The following is a 15965-nucleotide window of genomic DNA, read 5'->3' as shown; positions in this document are numbered from 1 at the left end:
AAATCCACTTGAGTTATGGAAGCCCCCTCGATGTTACACAGGTGCAATTATTTGGAACACCACAATGAGGCACATTACAGCTACATTGCATTTCTTTGTGCATTTAACCATATACATTAGAGTCACTGGAAAAATATATGTGCTCATCATGCCTTGTACACGGGTTTCAGAATGCAACCTCCCACCCCAACCTATACTTGTCATTCAATATACAGGACATTTTTCATATACTATACTATACTATACTATACTATACAAGAAGAACTGTGTATTTAGAATCATTGCAATCTGAAAATGTGTCTGAATGTCACAAAGAAAAACTCTAAATTTTGTGTGAAAGCTGCCGTTCCCCCACCGCATTCCTTCAGTGCTGGGTAATTAATCAATGGATCCCGACATCTACCGTATTATCACTCAACCCATGGGATGCGGCTACTGATTGGCTTTTATTTCATAAATTACTTCAACCCTTTATGATCTGCCTATTTCATCCCCACCTTATCCTAAGCCTTTAGTTTATTTGCATTCCGATATTTATATTGTATTTACATTCCGATATTGGTTAGGTAAACATTCAGGATAGTTTGAGCTTTGTGGATTCTGGCTTGTGAAGCTACAGCTATACTGCGTTTACAGATCCTTGGTACATGGAGGAAAAAAAAAATAAAAAAAAAAATATATAACATAACACACACACACATATATATATTATACAAATATAATAAAGTGTGTGTATATATATAATGTTATAAAATATAATACACTGTGTGTATATATATAATGTTATAAAATATAATACACTGTGTGTATATATATATAATGTTATAAAATATAATACACTGTGTGTATATATATATAATGTTATAAAATATAATACACTGTGTGTATATATATATATATAATGTTATAAAATATAATACACTGTGTGTATATATATATAATGTTATAAAATATAATACACTGTGTGTATATATATATATATATATATAATGTTATAAAATATAATACACAGTGTGTACAATATATATTATATATATATATATATATATATATATATATAAATACACACATATATATATATTATATATATATACACACACACACACACACTGCACACACTGATATATATTTATATTATATACATATACACACACACACATTATATATATACACACATAAACACACACATACATATATATATATACACACATACACACACACACACACATAATTTTACACACACACATACACACACACGTACATACACATATATACATACTGTGTGTGTGTATATATATATGTATATTATATACATACACATTATATATATGTGTATGTATATAATATACATATATACATACTGTGTGTGTATATATACATATACACACACACACGCACACACATTTCCATACATATATACATATACTATATATATATATATATATTATATATATATATATATATATATATATATATATATATATATATATATATATATTTATTTTTGTGTGTATATGTATGCATGTATGTATGTATGCATGCATGCATGCATGCATGCATGCATGTATGTATGTATATATATATAATATTATATTTTATATATTATATATTATATTATATAATAAAATTTAAATTAATATATTTTCGATATCCTAAAGTCCTAAAAAGGATAAAACAGCATTTGGTGGAGTAGGACTACAAAACAGATGTAATCTCATGTATATGGCAATTCTTTTTGGTGCATTCTTGTATATTGGGGCACATCTGATGTAGGACTCTGGGAATGTACATCTGCAGTGGTTACACAGGACCGAGGCGCTCTCCCTGGTGCTGAAACCATCACAGGCTGGAGTCCAGACAAATGCTAGAATCTGCAATAATTCTAACCACACAAAGCAGAACATCAGGGGCTGTGCACACGGGGCTGTGCACTCGGGGCTGTGCACTCGGGGCTGTGCACACGGGGCTGTGCACTCGGGGCTGTGCACACGGGGCTGTGCACACGGGGCTGTGCACACGGGGCTGTGCACACGGGGCTGTGCACTCGGGGCTGTGCACTCGGGGCTGTGCACACGGGGCTGTGCACACGGGGCTGTGCACACGGGGCTGTGCACACGGGGCTGTGCACACGGGGCTGTGCACACGGGGCTGTGCACTCGGGGCTGTGCACACGGGGCTGTGCACTCGGGGCTGTGCACACGGGGCTGTGCACACGGGGCTGTGCACACGGGGCTGTGCACTCGGGGCTGTGCACTCGGGGCTGTGCACTCAGCTATGCGATATGTGCAAATGTCCTTAGTGAAACCTGTAGACGGGAGGAGAGGAGCTGCCCTGGAGCTCCGCTATATACATACAATAGGTAGCGTTTCTTGAGAATCCCTGCAATCTGTGAATGCGGCTAGTGGAATATAACACTGAGTGCTGCTCACATCCCAATTCCCTCATTCAGAGCCCTGACACATGCTGGGGAGGAATACACGGCGTTATTGGGTGGCACTATGATGCACAACACCAGAGGGTCTTGGATGCACAATCTCACTGCATTCAGACATGTAACAATAAGACTTTCCATCACAGATGACGCCTAATGAGATCGGTGGATGGGAAATTGATAAATACATTGAAACCTTTGCACCTGGGTTAGATCAACAGGACCCAAACCTATAGGACTCTACATATTGCTGATATTGTCACTGCGCAGATATTATAAAGGATGGGTTTTAACACCGGGTTTATTACAAGAGTAAAATCCCCCTCTGTAGCAATCGATGTACGAGTGACCTGTGCAAACCCAGGCATATCTCTCTAGGAAAACATACACTCACTCACTCGAGTAATGTTCACAGTGCGCCGAGCACCTGCTCCATCCACTCACTGGCTCCATGCAGAGATATGCCTGCCATCTGCACAACCCCAGGCACTGCACAGAGAGGGCACAATGCGGGTAACAGTGCCAGGGTAAGCTGGAGACATTAGGCACACTTGTGCGGATGAGGTCTCCTTAACACAAGTCAAGCAAATAGGAACAATGGCACTGCACACACAGGATAGCCGGGGGTTATAAAAAGCTAATTACATCATCAGGAAAGGAGTAAATAGTCATACATTAAATATACTCTGAGATTTACTGTGGCGCTATTTCCTAGTTTGTTCGGATGTTTTCTTTATGAATACAGAGAGGCATGAATATGTGTTTAATAATTTAATACTGATGACATCACTGACACAAATATTGAGGACGGGTAATATTAATGTATGTACATATGAGTCTGTATACTCTAACCTATGTTCATGAAATGCATATTGTTAGATTTAACCACATAATGGTAAAAGGTCAAACTTCGTGCCATTAGTGCTATATGATATGCATTAAAGGTATACAATGTATCGTGTGTATAGAGCAAAATGCCACATTGTAAACACCGCCAATGTAAAGCATTTACTGTTTGCAGACACATGTCCAACACAAAGTACACTCATTCAATGTAAAGCCATTGTTTGCATTCATATATGCCTTACACAATGTACATATATTAATACACTACACAATATACAAACATCAAGTGTAAAACATCCATTGTTGGCATACATGTATACCCGACAATGTAAATCATCCATTGTTGACTCACACATATGTGCCCTACACAATGTAAACACATCCGGTGTAAAGTATTTCATCTTAGCTTCCAATGTAATCCATCCATTGTTTACATACATATATAACCTGTGCAATGTATATACATCCAGTATAATCCATCCATTGTTGGCATACACGTATACCCTACACAACCTGAACCATCCATTGTTGGCATACACGTATACCCTACACAACCTGAACCATCCATTGTTGGCATACACGTATACCCTACACAACCTGAACCATCCATTGTTGGCCCACACGTATACCCTACACAATCTGAACCATCCATTGTTGGCATACACGTATACCCTACACAACCTGAACCATCCATTGTTGGCATACACGTATACCCTACACAACCTGAACCATCCATTGTTGGCATACACGTATACCCTACACAATCTGAACCATCCATTGTTGGCATACACGTATACCCTACACAACCTGAACCATCCATTGTTGGCATACACGTATACCCTACACAACCTGAATCATCCATTGTTGGCACACACGTATACCCTACACAATCTGAACCATCCATTGTTGGCATACACGTATACCCTACACAACCTGAACCATCCATTGTTGGCATACACGTATACCCTACACAACCTGAACCATCCATTGTTGGCACACACGTATACCCTACACAATCTGAACCATCCATTGTTGGCATACACGTATACCCTACACAACCTGAACCATCCATTGTTGGCATACACGTATACCCTACACAACCTGAACCATCCATTGTTGGCATACACGTATACCCTACACAACCTGAACCATCCATTGTTGGCACACACGTATACCCTACACAATCTGAACCATCCATTGTTGGCATACACGTATACCCTACACAACCTGAACCATCCATTGTTGGCATACACGTATACCCTACACAACCTGAACCATCCATTGTTGGCATACACGTATACCCTACACAACCTGAACCATCTATTGTTGGCATACACATATACCCTACACAACCTGAACCATCCATTGTTGGCACACACGTATACCCTACACAATCTGAACCATCCATTGTTGGCATACACGTATACCCTACACAACCTGAACCATCCATTGTTGGCATACACGTATACCCTACACAACCTGAACCATCCATTGTTGGCATACACGTATACCCTACACAACCTGAACCATCCATTGTTGGCATACACGTATACCCTACACAACCTGAACCATCCATTGGTGGCATACACGTATACCCTACACAACCTGAACCATCCATTGTTGGCACACACGTATACCCTACACAATCTGAACCATCCATTGTTGGCATACACTTATACCCTACACAATCTGAACCATCCATTGTTGGCATACACGTATGCACTACAGAACCTGAACCATCCATTGTTGGTATACATGTATACCCTACACAATATAAACCATCCATTGTTGACACAAACATGCCCTACATAATATAAGCCATCCACTGTTGACACATACGGTATATATGCCCTGCGCAATGTAAACGCATCCAGTTTAAAGTATGTTTCCAATGTAATGCATCCATTGTTTACATATATGTATGTAAACAATGCATGTATTACATTGCATAGGACATATATGCATGTCCTATGCAATGTAAACACATCCGATGTAAAGCAGCTATTAGTTGAAGATGTATATGCCTTAAAATATACATACATTTATACACTTAAAATATATGCATCCAAAGCAATGCATCCATTGTTGGCATAATTAGAATTGTAAACATATCCAGTGTAAAATATTCAGTATTCAGTCTTGGCATATACATATGTGCCCTACACAACAAACACACATCCAATGTACAGAATCCTTTGTTTGCGTTACATATTAGGTCCTACACAATGTAAACAATCCAACGTACTGCATTGCCTGCAAGTATATATGCTCTGTACAAGGTATATATGTCCAGTGTAAAACACTCAGTCTTAACACACATTATAAATATATTTATTAATAAAAAAAAATAATATTTTTTCCTCTATACCATTGTTTGCATTCTTATGTGCCCCATGTAATATGTATATGTGTCTAAACACATTCAATGTAAACCTGTCTGTCCTTGTGTGTATATATGTATATTTTATACCTGACACAATGTACATACAGCCATTGTAAAGCATGCAGTCTTAGCAAAAATGAATGTCCTACAAAACATACACACATCCCATGCTTGTATGGATATGTGCCCTGCACAATGTAAACACATACAACGTAAAGCTATCTTTGGCATAAATATGCGCAATATAAATTGTATACATACCCAGTGTAAAGTATTCACTGATTGCACATAGAATTTATCAGGTACATTATATACATGTGTTGAACACAAATGACAACTAATACATAAAGCCAGCTGTACAATTACAGTGTACACAAATCTAGCATCCAGTGGACTATGTATATGTGTCCTAAACCTATTCATCTGCATGCTGTACACTATGTGACATTGTGTATGTGCCCCGTGTACACTACGTGACCCCATCCATGTGCCCTGTGTACACTACATGGGACCCTATGTATGAGCCCCGTGTACATTAATTGTGACCCTATGTATGAGCCATGTGTACACTACATGTGACTATGTATGAGTCCTGTGTACACTACATGTGACCCTATGTGCCCCGTGTACACTGCATGTGACCCTATATATATGTGCTCGTGTACACTGCATGTGACCCTATATATATGTGCCCGTGTACACTGCATGTGACCCTATATATATATGTGCCCGTGTACACTACATGTGACCCTATATATATGTGCCCCGTGTACACTACATGTGATCCTATGTATATGCCCAGCGTACACTACATGTGACCCTATGTATGTGTTCAGTGTACACTGCACTTGACCCATGTATATTCCCTGTGCACTCTACATATGTGATATATATATCTATATATCTATCTATCTATGTGTGTGTGTGCCCTGTGTACACTGACCCCATGTACAAACGCTGTGTACACTGTGACACTTAAAAATATATATTATATATATATATATATATATATATATATATATGTGCCCTGTGTACGCTACATGTGACATTATGTATGTTCCCATATGTACACTGACATTATATGGGACCTGTGTGAACTATGTGTGAACCTATATATGTGCCCTGTATACACTATATGTGACCCTATGTATGCACCTTATGTACATTCTATGTGACACTATATATGTGCCCTGTGTACACTATATGTGACATATGTGCCCTGTGTACACTATATGTGACATATGTAACCTGTGTACGTTATGTGACCCTATGTATGCACTGTGTACACAATATGTGACCCTATGTATGCACCCTGTGCACACTATATGTGACCCTATACATGCGCCCTGTCTATAAAACAGTTATAAAACTTCAGTCTTACATGTATACATAATAACACATGTACACAGCTTCCATTCTAGCACAATGTTGACAAACACCTGATTACACAGACAATCCCCATGCTAGTTGCAGCGCACGCTGTCCGCTCAGCTTATACATGTATGATGCAATGACACTACAATACAATCACTCACCGGAGTACACACTGCCTCCATCACTTACTGCATTACCACTGACATAATCATGGCTCTGCACAATCCCAGGCTGCTCAGACAACAGTACCTGATAATCCAGTGAAGTGGACACAGGATCCTTCAGTCACAGCCTCATATCTAGTGCAGAGGCTGCTTTATCCCCCTTCATGGACACACACAGTGCCCACCCCAAACTGGAGATGTAATCCATTTACCAGCCGCCTCTGGTGCCAAATAATCAAATCCTCTGATGTATAGATGCCAGTGCTCGTGCTGTATACTTCTCTCCTATACAGTCCACAGAGGATGTGCGCCCTCTTGTCTTCCTTATGTGTAGTTTTCCGTTATAGATCTGTGGTGTTCATGAAAATAAAGCTGTGATATAGTGCAGGTGCCCCAGTATACAGCTGGCATGTCAGCCTTGTGCACTGCTGTGTATGGGCACTGCTGTGTATGGGCACTGCTGTGTATGGGCACTGCTGTGTATGGGCACTGCTGTGTATGGGCACTGCTGTGTATGGGCACTGCTGTGTATGGGCACTGGCACTGTTTTTCTGCAGGCTGCTCTGCACCTTATATTATTATTCCTAATTGTGAATAACTGTACTGAGGTTTCTCATAGAGATCCCATTATATGGACCCTATACATCCCAGTGCAGGTGACATGTATATGCAGCAGTATAGATGAGCCTAGCTCCTGTGCTGTGTTATCTTCTGGATGTAAATATTTACAGTCTCCAGTGTATCAGTACTCCGGAGTATTCTATATACTGAGCAGTATTAGCAGCATGCCCAGTGCATCGTCCCCATGTCCTCACATGCCCTGCGTTCTTACCCCTTGCATTGGTCCTGTCTGTGCCATGTGCCCAGCATGTGATGAATTCAGCCTCTGAACTGAATGTGCACAGTACCTGTTCCTTCTCGGTGGTGTATTCCTGTATGTTCTCTCCCCTCCCCCTCCTTGTTTTCCCTCACTACCTCCCCCTTATTATTTTATCAATTGTGCCCCCTCTGTTATCCCTCGCAGCCAATCAGTGGCTCAGTGAGCAGGGAAGTTGCACTGGGCAGGGGCTGTCTGGTCCCTGGCTGCTATCAGGATGGCACATCTCCTCTGAAGGTGAAGGGATGGCAGCAGCTGTGTCTGCACCCCCTGACATCACCATCTTACAGGACTGCTGTGAAGAGGAGGGAGCTGGGAGGGGGAGAAGGTGGAAGGAGCATTGGAAGTGGAGAGAGGAGGAGAAAGGGAGATGGAGCCAAACACAGCAGAGCAGGGCTGGGAGGGAGAGGGCTGCGCTGAGCCTGCTCTACACACAGGTCTGATTACTAGAGGAGAGGGACAGGGGATTATTTGGACAATAATCAGATTATTGGAGGTAGAATTATCTATTTTCTCCCATAATTCTATGGTGTGAGGGTCACTGTGCAGAAAATCTACACCCTCATTGCTCAGATCTATATGTTCTTATACATTCCTACGAACGACAGCAGGAAATATAAATTTAGAAGCAGATACATGATATGATATAATCTACAGGGTGGGAAAATTAAAGGGATGTTTTAGGCTATGTTTACACAGTGCATCTTTTAGGCCGGGGCCACATGGGGAGTAATGCGATCCTCACATGACACTCGGTTCACACTGGCCGCACAGCAGGAACCGAGTGTCATGCGATTATCACTGTGACTGAGGTCCGATCATGCGATCGGACCTCAGCTGCGGGGGGCGGGCCGGCGCAGAGGAGGGGAGGGCCGGCGCAGAGAAGGGGAGGGCCGGCGCAGAGAAGGGGAGGGCCGGCGCAGAGAAGGGGAGGGCCGGCGCAGAGGAGGAGGAGGGCCGGCGCTGAGGAGGGGAGGGAGGGATTTATCTCCCTCTCTCCTCCATAGGCAGCTATTGACATATTGACAGGGGACGCCGCGCTCTCCCACTGCTCGGGTCCGGCTGCCGCGGCTGCTGCGGCCTGCCGCTGCTCGGTGGCTCGAGCGATGGGCCGGATCCCGGGGACTCGAGCGGCGCTCCTCGCCCGTGAGTGAAAGGGGATTGGGTTTTGGGATAATTTATTGTCCGTGACGCCACCCACGGTTGTGGTGATTAAGTGGACACCACCGCTGCTCTTTCTGGGGAGCCCGGGAGTGATGGTACGGAGCAGCCAGTTGTTGATTTGCCCCTCCGTGGGTAGGGGTCTTGGTGCTCCCGGGGCCCAGTGATGGGATTGGAATGGTGGACAGGCGGGTCTGGGGCCTGTGGAGGTGCAGGGGCGCAGGGGCAGCGCTGTGCCGCACGGCACAGAGGTACTCACTCAGCCAGTAAACACGACACAGTTCTCGGTAAACAAACGGCTGGTTGGACGGGTCCCTCGGACGGTTCACGGTGCTGATGTTCCCTGCAGTTAGCGGTGACGGTCTCTTCCATGCACCTATGAAAGTCTCTTTGGTAGCGATGGGTCCCCACCGGTTGCCCACTCCTCGGCTTCAAGCTGGGCCGAAGGAGCCCTACTTTGCCCGCAGGCGCTGGCCCTGGGAAACTGGTGCCCTGGCGGTGGCGGTGTCTCCCCTTCACGGTCGGGCTGTTGCCTTCAATCGGGACTTGGTTGTTAGGAGACAGACGTCCCCTTCACTGACGGATTTAGCAAATTATGGCGACTCCTAGCCTTGCCGGGATCCGAAAGGCCCCTGCCCTGGTGCTGACTGTTCTTCGTATACTGCTCCAGTACCGACGGGTCACCACCCGTCCGCGGTCCTTCCAGCAACCTCCAAGCAGTCCCCCTGCAGACTATCACCGGTCTGCTGACCGTGCTGTCACAGTCCGGGGCACACACCCGGACCAACTTCAGGCTTGCTTAACTGTCACTTTCTGTCGCCACTCTTACTGTCCTCCTTTACCACTTCACTTCCTTCTACTTTCCCTTCCTAAACTCTTCTGCCTGGTTCTTCCCGCCTCCAGGGCTGTGAACTCCTCGGTGGGCGGAGCCAACCGCCTGGCCCACCCCCTGGTGTGGACATCAGCCCCTGGAGGAAGGCAACAAGGATTTTGGGTTAGCTTGGTGTACCTGCAGGGAATGTGGGGTGCGTGTGATGTTGTGACCTGTGACCCCTGGCTTGCCCAGGGCGTCACATGTGTCTTAGGCCTTACTGCGTTTGAGGACAGAAAGATGCACCTAAATGCACGCATTTCCTTCTCCCAGCAAAGTCTATGAGATTTCCACTTTGCTGTCCACACTTGGACATCTTCTTTTGGCTGCATCTTGGCTGTGTTTTTGAAGATGCAGCATGTCAATTCTTTTTGTGTTTTTCCAGGGTTTTTGAGCCTTTCCAGTCAATAGATTTGACTTAAAAAAAAAAAACGCATTGGGCAGAATGCGGTAAAAACACATGCTTTTTTTCCTATGCGTTTGCGCCTCAGGTATGTTTTTTGGGGCCAAAAACCCTGCATCATTGTAGTTCGTAAAGATGCAGTGTGTGAACATAGCCTTAATGAACTTGGGGGACAGGCTGATGCATGTCAGGAACTTTAAGGCTATGTTCACACTTGTTTTTGCGGCGGTTTTTTTCTGCAGCAAAACCTGCTCTCTTGGCAGTAAAAAAAGCTGCTTTTTTGGAGTGCCATTTGTCTACAGCAGACCTGGGCAAGGGGTGGCCCGCGGGCCACATCCGGCCCGCCTGCTCTCTGTGACCGGCCCGCCCGTCTTCAGCCGGTGCAGTGGAGCCGGGCTGCAGCGTGCCGAGCAGGGAGAGATCCTGTGCAGGTCCGCACAGTCAGTGCAGGCAGCGGAACGCAGGAGTCTTTCCTCTGTTCCCTGCCGGCACTAATTGTCAGTGACACACGCGCGCCCTGACGTTGTCAGTACTGCGCTGCATGTGTCATTTCAAAAGTTCCCGCCGGGCAGGAGAAGAAGCAGCACAGCAGACGGAGTAATTCATCTTGCAGGACCTGCGATGATGTCACGCCCATGTGACTGTGTGAGAGGAGACACAGGATGCCGGGCAGAAAGCAAAGATACTGAATCCTGAAGGAGATGTGGACACATGATGACTGGTAATAAGAAAAGAGGGGACATGAGGGGGAGGGGGGCTGCAGGGTGAGTGCATATGAGGGAAGATGGAGTTGCAGGGTGAGTGGCATATGAGGGAAGATGGAGTTGCAGGGTGAGTGGCATATGAGGGAAGATGGAGTTGCAGGGTGAGTGGCATATGTGGGAAGATGGAGTTGCAGGGTGAGTGGCATATGTGGGAAGATGGAGTTGCAGGGTGAGTGGCATATGTGGGAAGATGGAGTTGCAGGGCGAGTGGCATATGAGGGCTGCAGACTGACAGAAGGATGTGAAGGGGTGCAGAGTGTTTGAGAGGGGTAAGTTGGGGTACAGGCAGGGTGAGATATGTGGGCATGGTGTGTGACATATGGGGGTGTAGTGTGTGTGATATGGGGGTGCAGGCTGTATGGGGTGTAGTGTGTGTGATATGGGGGTGCAGGCTAGTGGTGTAGTATATGGGGGTATAGTGATGTAGTATATTACAGGTGTGCTATATGGAGGTGTAGTATATTACAGGTGTGCTATATAGGGGTGTAGTGATGTAGTATATTACAGGTGTGCTATATGGAGGTGTAGTATATTACAGGTGTGCTATATGGAGGTGTAGTATATTACAGGTGTACTATATGGAGGCGTAGTATATTACAGGTGTGCTCTATGGAGGTGTAGTATATTACAGGTGTGCTCTATGGAGGTGTAGTATATTACAGGTGTGCTCTATGGAGGTGTAGTATATTACAGGTGTGCTATATGGAGGTGTAGTATATTACAGGTGTGCTATATAGTGGTGTAGTGATGTAGTATATTACAGGTGTGCTATATGGAGGTGTACTATATTACAGGTATAGTATATAGGGGTGTAATGATGTAGTATATCGTAGGTGTATTATATAGTGGTGTAGTATAATACAGGTGTATATGGGGGTGTAGTATATTACAGGTATATGGAGGGAGTGTAGTATAATACAGGTGTAGTATATAGGGGTGTAGTGGTGTAGTTTATTACAGGTGTAGTATATGGAGGGGGTGTAGTGATGTAATATATTGGGTAGAACTGAGGTAATTATATTAGTCCGGCCCTCTAAACCAATCCCAATTTCTCATGCGGCCCCATGGGAAAATTAATTGCCCACCCCTGGTATACAGTATATGTGTAAATAAAGTTTTTTAATTCACCACAAAAGCAGGGAAAATACAACAAAAAAACGCATCTGTGTTTTTGCATTTTCTCATTGCTTTCAATGGTGTAAAAAAGCAGCAAAGAAACGCTGAAAGAACTGACACGCTGCTTCTTTCAAAAATGCAGCAGTTTTCCATTTCAGTCAGACACAAAAAGAAAGTTTGCGTGCACACGAGATTTCTGAAATCTCATAGCTTCTGCTGGTACAGTATAAACCCAGTGAAAAAAACATGGAACCCCCCTCCCCGAAGCAAAAACGCATGTGCAAATGTGTGAACATAACCTAAATGTCTAACTAAGGGTATATCCACAAATAACAGAACTGTTGCAGAAATTTCTGTTTGTCTTTTACATTTGAATCGATTTTGCAGAATTCCATGCATATTGTGGAAAAAAAAAAATTTAATTCACAATTTCGCACTTTGCAGATTGTTGTCATTTACATCAGTCTATATCACCAATGAGGATTAGGGCCCCTTCACACTGCATTATTACCTGCATTCACTGGTCCCATCGGAGCTTCTGTCCGAATCCCCCCCCCCTCCCGCAAAACGGGTTTCACACGCATGTGCCGACAGGGCCATCATTGACTACAATGATGCAGATGGAGTCACGGTGTGTGCCCTCTTGCGCCACTTTCGGGCGTATACTCTTTCTGCAGGCAGAAACCCGGAGGAAGCCCACGCGAAATGTGCATAGGGGTTACGGGAGTACCACTGGTCAACAGGGTATATCATGGGTAAGTGCCTTGCTGCAATTCTGCACAATGGATGATCTAGATTAGCTTTCTACGGCTGATTATATAAGTGTAATACTGGGTCTATGCACATCCCAATGGGGACATTTATTCTCCCCCTATATATTTTTGACTGGTGGTATGTCTATTAGTTCGTATTCCTGCTTTTTATGTTTTGTATGTCTTTTCTGCATAAGTGTTAAAAAATATCCAAAAATTAAATTTATCTTATCTGGTGATTCTATGGCTCCATTTCTGTATGGATTTAATAAAGGACACCCAGATGCAATCTACTACGTCTGGGTGTCTGCCTACAGAAAGCATATACACCCAAAAACGGTGCAAGACAGAGCACATGGTGACTCCGTCTGCACCATTATAGTCAATGGCCCCGTTGGCGCATGCGTCAGAAACCCGTTTTGAGGGGGGGGGGGGGGGGGTTCGGACAGAAGCTCCTGATGGGATCAGTGAACGCAGGTAACAATGCAGTGTGAAAGCAGACTTACAGTTCATTTCCTTATCTCAGACATACATATAAACGGGATAATAAGCTTCCTAGGGAAGGCGGCCTTATCAGGCATTATGGCTTCATGGATTCAGTGTATAAGGGCGGGATTACATCGCTTGACTTGCGTTGTTAAAATCACCGACGATCAGCTACTTCTTTGCTGAACAGTAGTTGTTAAGGCTACATTTCCAATATGCACAGAGCGATCAGACAGAATGTTTTGTGCATATGGAAGACCATTGTCAGTTCATTCATTCTGTCCAATTGCAACAAAGGTATGTTTTTCTGTGCAATTGTGGCGCCCTGGGCAAGCCAGGACGTCACAAGCACTACACCAACACACCCCACACTCCTGGTCAGGCACACCTAATTCAGACAAAAACCCTTGTTGCCTTCCTCCAGGGGCTTATGTCCACACCAGGGGGTGGGCCTGGCGGTTGGTCCCACCCACCGAGGAGTTCACAGTCCTGGAGGCGGGAAAAAGAGTCAGTTTCAGTTTGGAAGTGAAAGAGAGAGGATAGTGAAGTGGTAAAGGAGCAGACAGAAAGTGGTCCGGGTGTGTGGTACGCAAAGAGAAGCCAGCACCATCCGGCAGGGGCTTACGGACCCCGACAAGGCTAGGAGTCGCCGTGCAATTTGTCAAATCCGTTAGCGAAGGGAACCTCCTGGGTTTCCCAGCAGCCAAGTCCCGGCAGAAGGCAACAGTCCAACCGTTAGAGGGAAACACAGTCACCGCTAAGGCTAAAGTTCTCAGGGCCAGAGCCTGCGGGCAAAAGGGGCTCCTTCAGCAACCTTCAAGCTGGGGAGCGGGTTACCGGTGGGAACCCATTGGAACCGTCTACACTACACAGGTGCAGGGAAAGGCAGTCACCATCAACCTGCCGGGAGGAGAAACACCGCAGCAGTCTGTGGGACCCGTCCATCCAGCCGTTTGTTTTACCGGAGACTTTGTGTACATCATTGGCTGAGTGAGTACCACCGTGCCATGCGGCACAGTGCTGCCCCCGCGACTCTGCACCTCGCCAGGCCCCGTAACCCGCCTGCCATCCATCCCTACCCCCTCACCGGGCCCCGGGACAACCAACCCCCTACCCACGGAGGGGAGAACTAACATCCAGGCTGCTCCCTGCCATCGCTCCCGGGATCCCCGTCCAGAGCAGCAGTGGTGTCACCAACCTCACCACAACCGTGGGTGGAGTCACGGATAATATCAAATCCCCACAATCAATTCCCCCCCATGAATAAGACTTTGTAGTCGAAACGCGTCAGTGTTTGTGCATAACAGTAGTTTGTCTGGTGGCTGGTGTCTTTCACACTCTCTAAATAAATTGGAATGAAAATGGACTTTGGATGCTGGAGATTTAGATTTTTTTCCATCTCCCTTAAAAATAAAAGTATTCATTATACTGGCCCATAAATATATCCCATTTTGTGTTCCTAAATAATTGCCTCTCACTGTGATACTTCACAAAATATCCCCCCATATATCTTTCTCCATAGTAGTCCCCCACACTGCCCCTCTGTATAATATCCCCTGCACATTGCTGTTCTAAATGATGTCCCTTGTCCACACTACCCTTCTCCATAATGTCACCTCACACAGTACCTTTTCATAAAATGTCCCCCACACTGCCCCCAAATTGCCCCTCTCTATAATATCCCCCCCACACTGCTCCTACCTACATCTCCCCCACACTGCCTCTCTGATGAAAAAGTCCCCTCCACCGTCTCTGGTAATACTATGTGCCCTTTCAAAATTTCCCCTTAGTTGCACCATAATGTCCCCTGTTGCCACACAATGTGGCAACACGAATCACAGATTGGGTGCATCATTTCAGCCAGGTACGTTTTTCTCTGCAACACTCAGGCATTTCAGAGAAAACATAGTTTGAGGAGCTAACTGGGGACCAATGGAAAAGACTCCACTAGTCCGGTGAGGCTCCCGTCCAACTTCTCAATGCACCACTCTAAGTGATTGACAGGTCTCTCCCATGTGTGTACATTAGGAGAGACCTGCCAATCATCTAGAGTGGTGCAGGGAGAAACTAGCCACAGTCAGCACCGAATTAGTCTCATCTATACCTTTAATCAACAGTTGGTGCCTCAAACTATGTTTTTCTGAAATGCCAGAGCGTTTAGGTTTCAGCTTTATTATACACAAAATAGAAGCTCAGCAGACTGCATCCTATTTTGACTGAGGAATGCACAGGGCAACTTTAATGGTTTATTTCCAATAAAAGGTAGAATTTCTGCTCCAGGATTGCTTGCAATTTTTTTTCCACCATAGGCAGTAAATTATATTGCAGAATTACCAC

General features: G+C 44.8%; 1 protein-coding gene across 2 annotated transcripts in view; it reads right to left on the bottom strand.

Annotated features, from left to right (window-relative positions):
- Positions 1 to 15965, bottom strand: part of MAP3K12 (mitogen-activated protein kinase kinase kinase 12) — a 216602-nt gene that overhangs the window by 104411 nt on the left and 96226 nt on the right. Inside the window, exon 1 of one of the 2 annotated variants that reach the window (XM_075337202.1) lies at positions 7284 to 7450. The exons of the other annotated variant lie outside the window; for it this stretch is intronic. The gene's annotated coding sequence lies outside the window, so the exon portion shown is untranslated. Of the gene's footprint in view, positions 1 to 7283; positions 7451 to 15965 lie in introns of those variants that run through there. 2 annotated transcript variants of the gene reach the window in all.

This window comes from Anomaloglossus baeobatrachus, chromosome 2 (assembly GCF_048569485.1).
Source record: "Anomaloglossus baeobatrachus isolate aAnoBae1 chromosome 2, aAnoBae1.hap1, whole genome shotgun sequence".
NCBI lineage: Eukaryota > Metazoa > Chordata > Amphibia > Anura > Aromobatidae > Anomaloglossus > Anomaloglossus baeobatrachus.
This window is presented reverse-complemented; position numbering and strand designations above follow the sequence as displayed.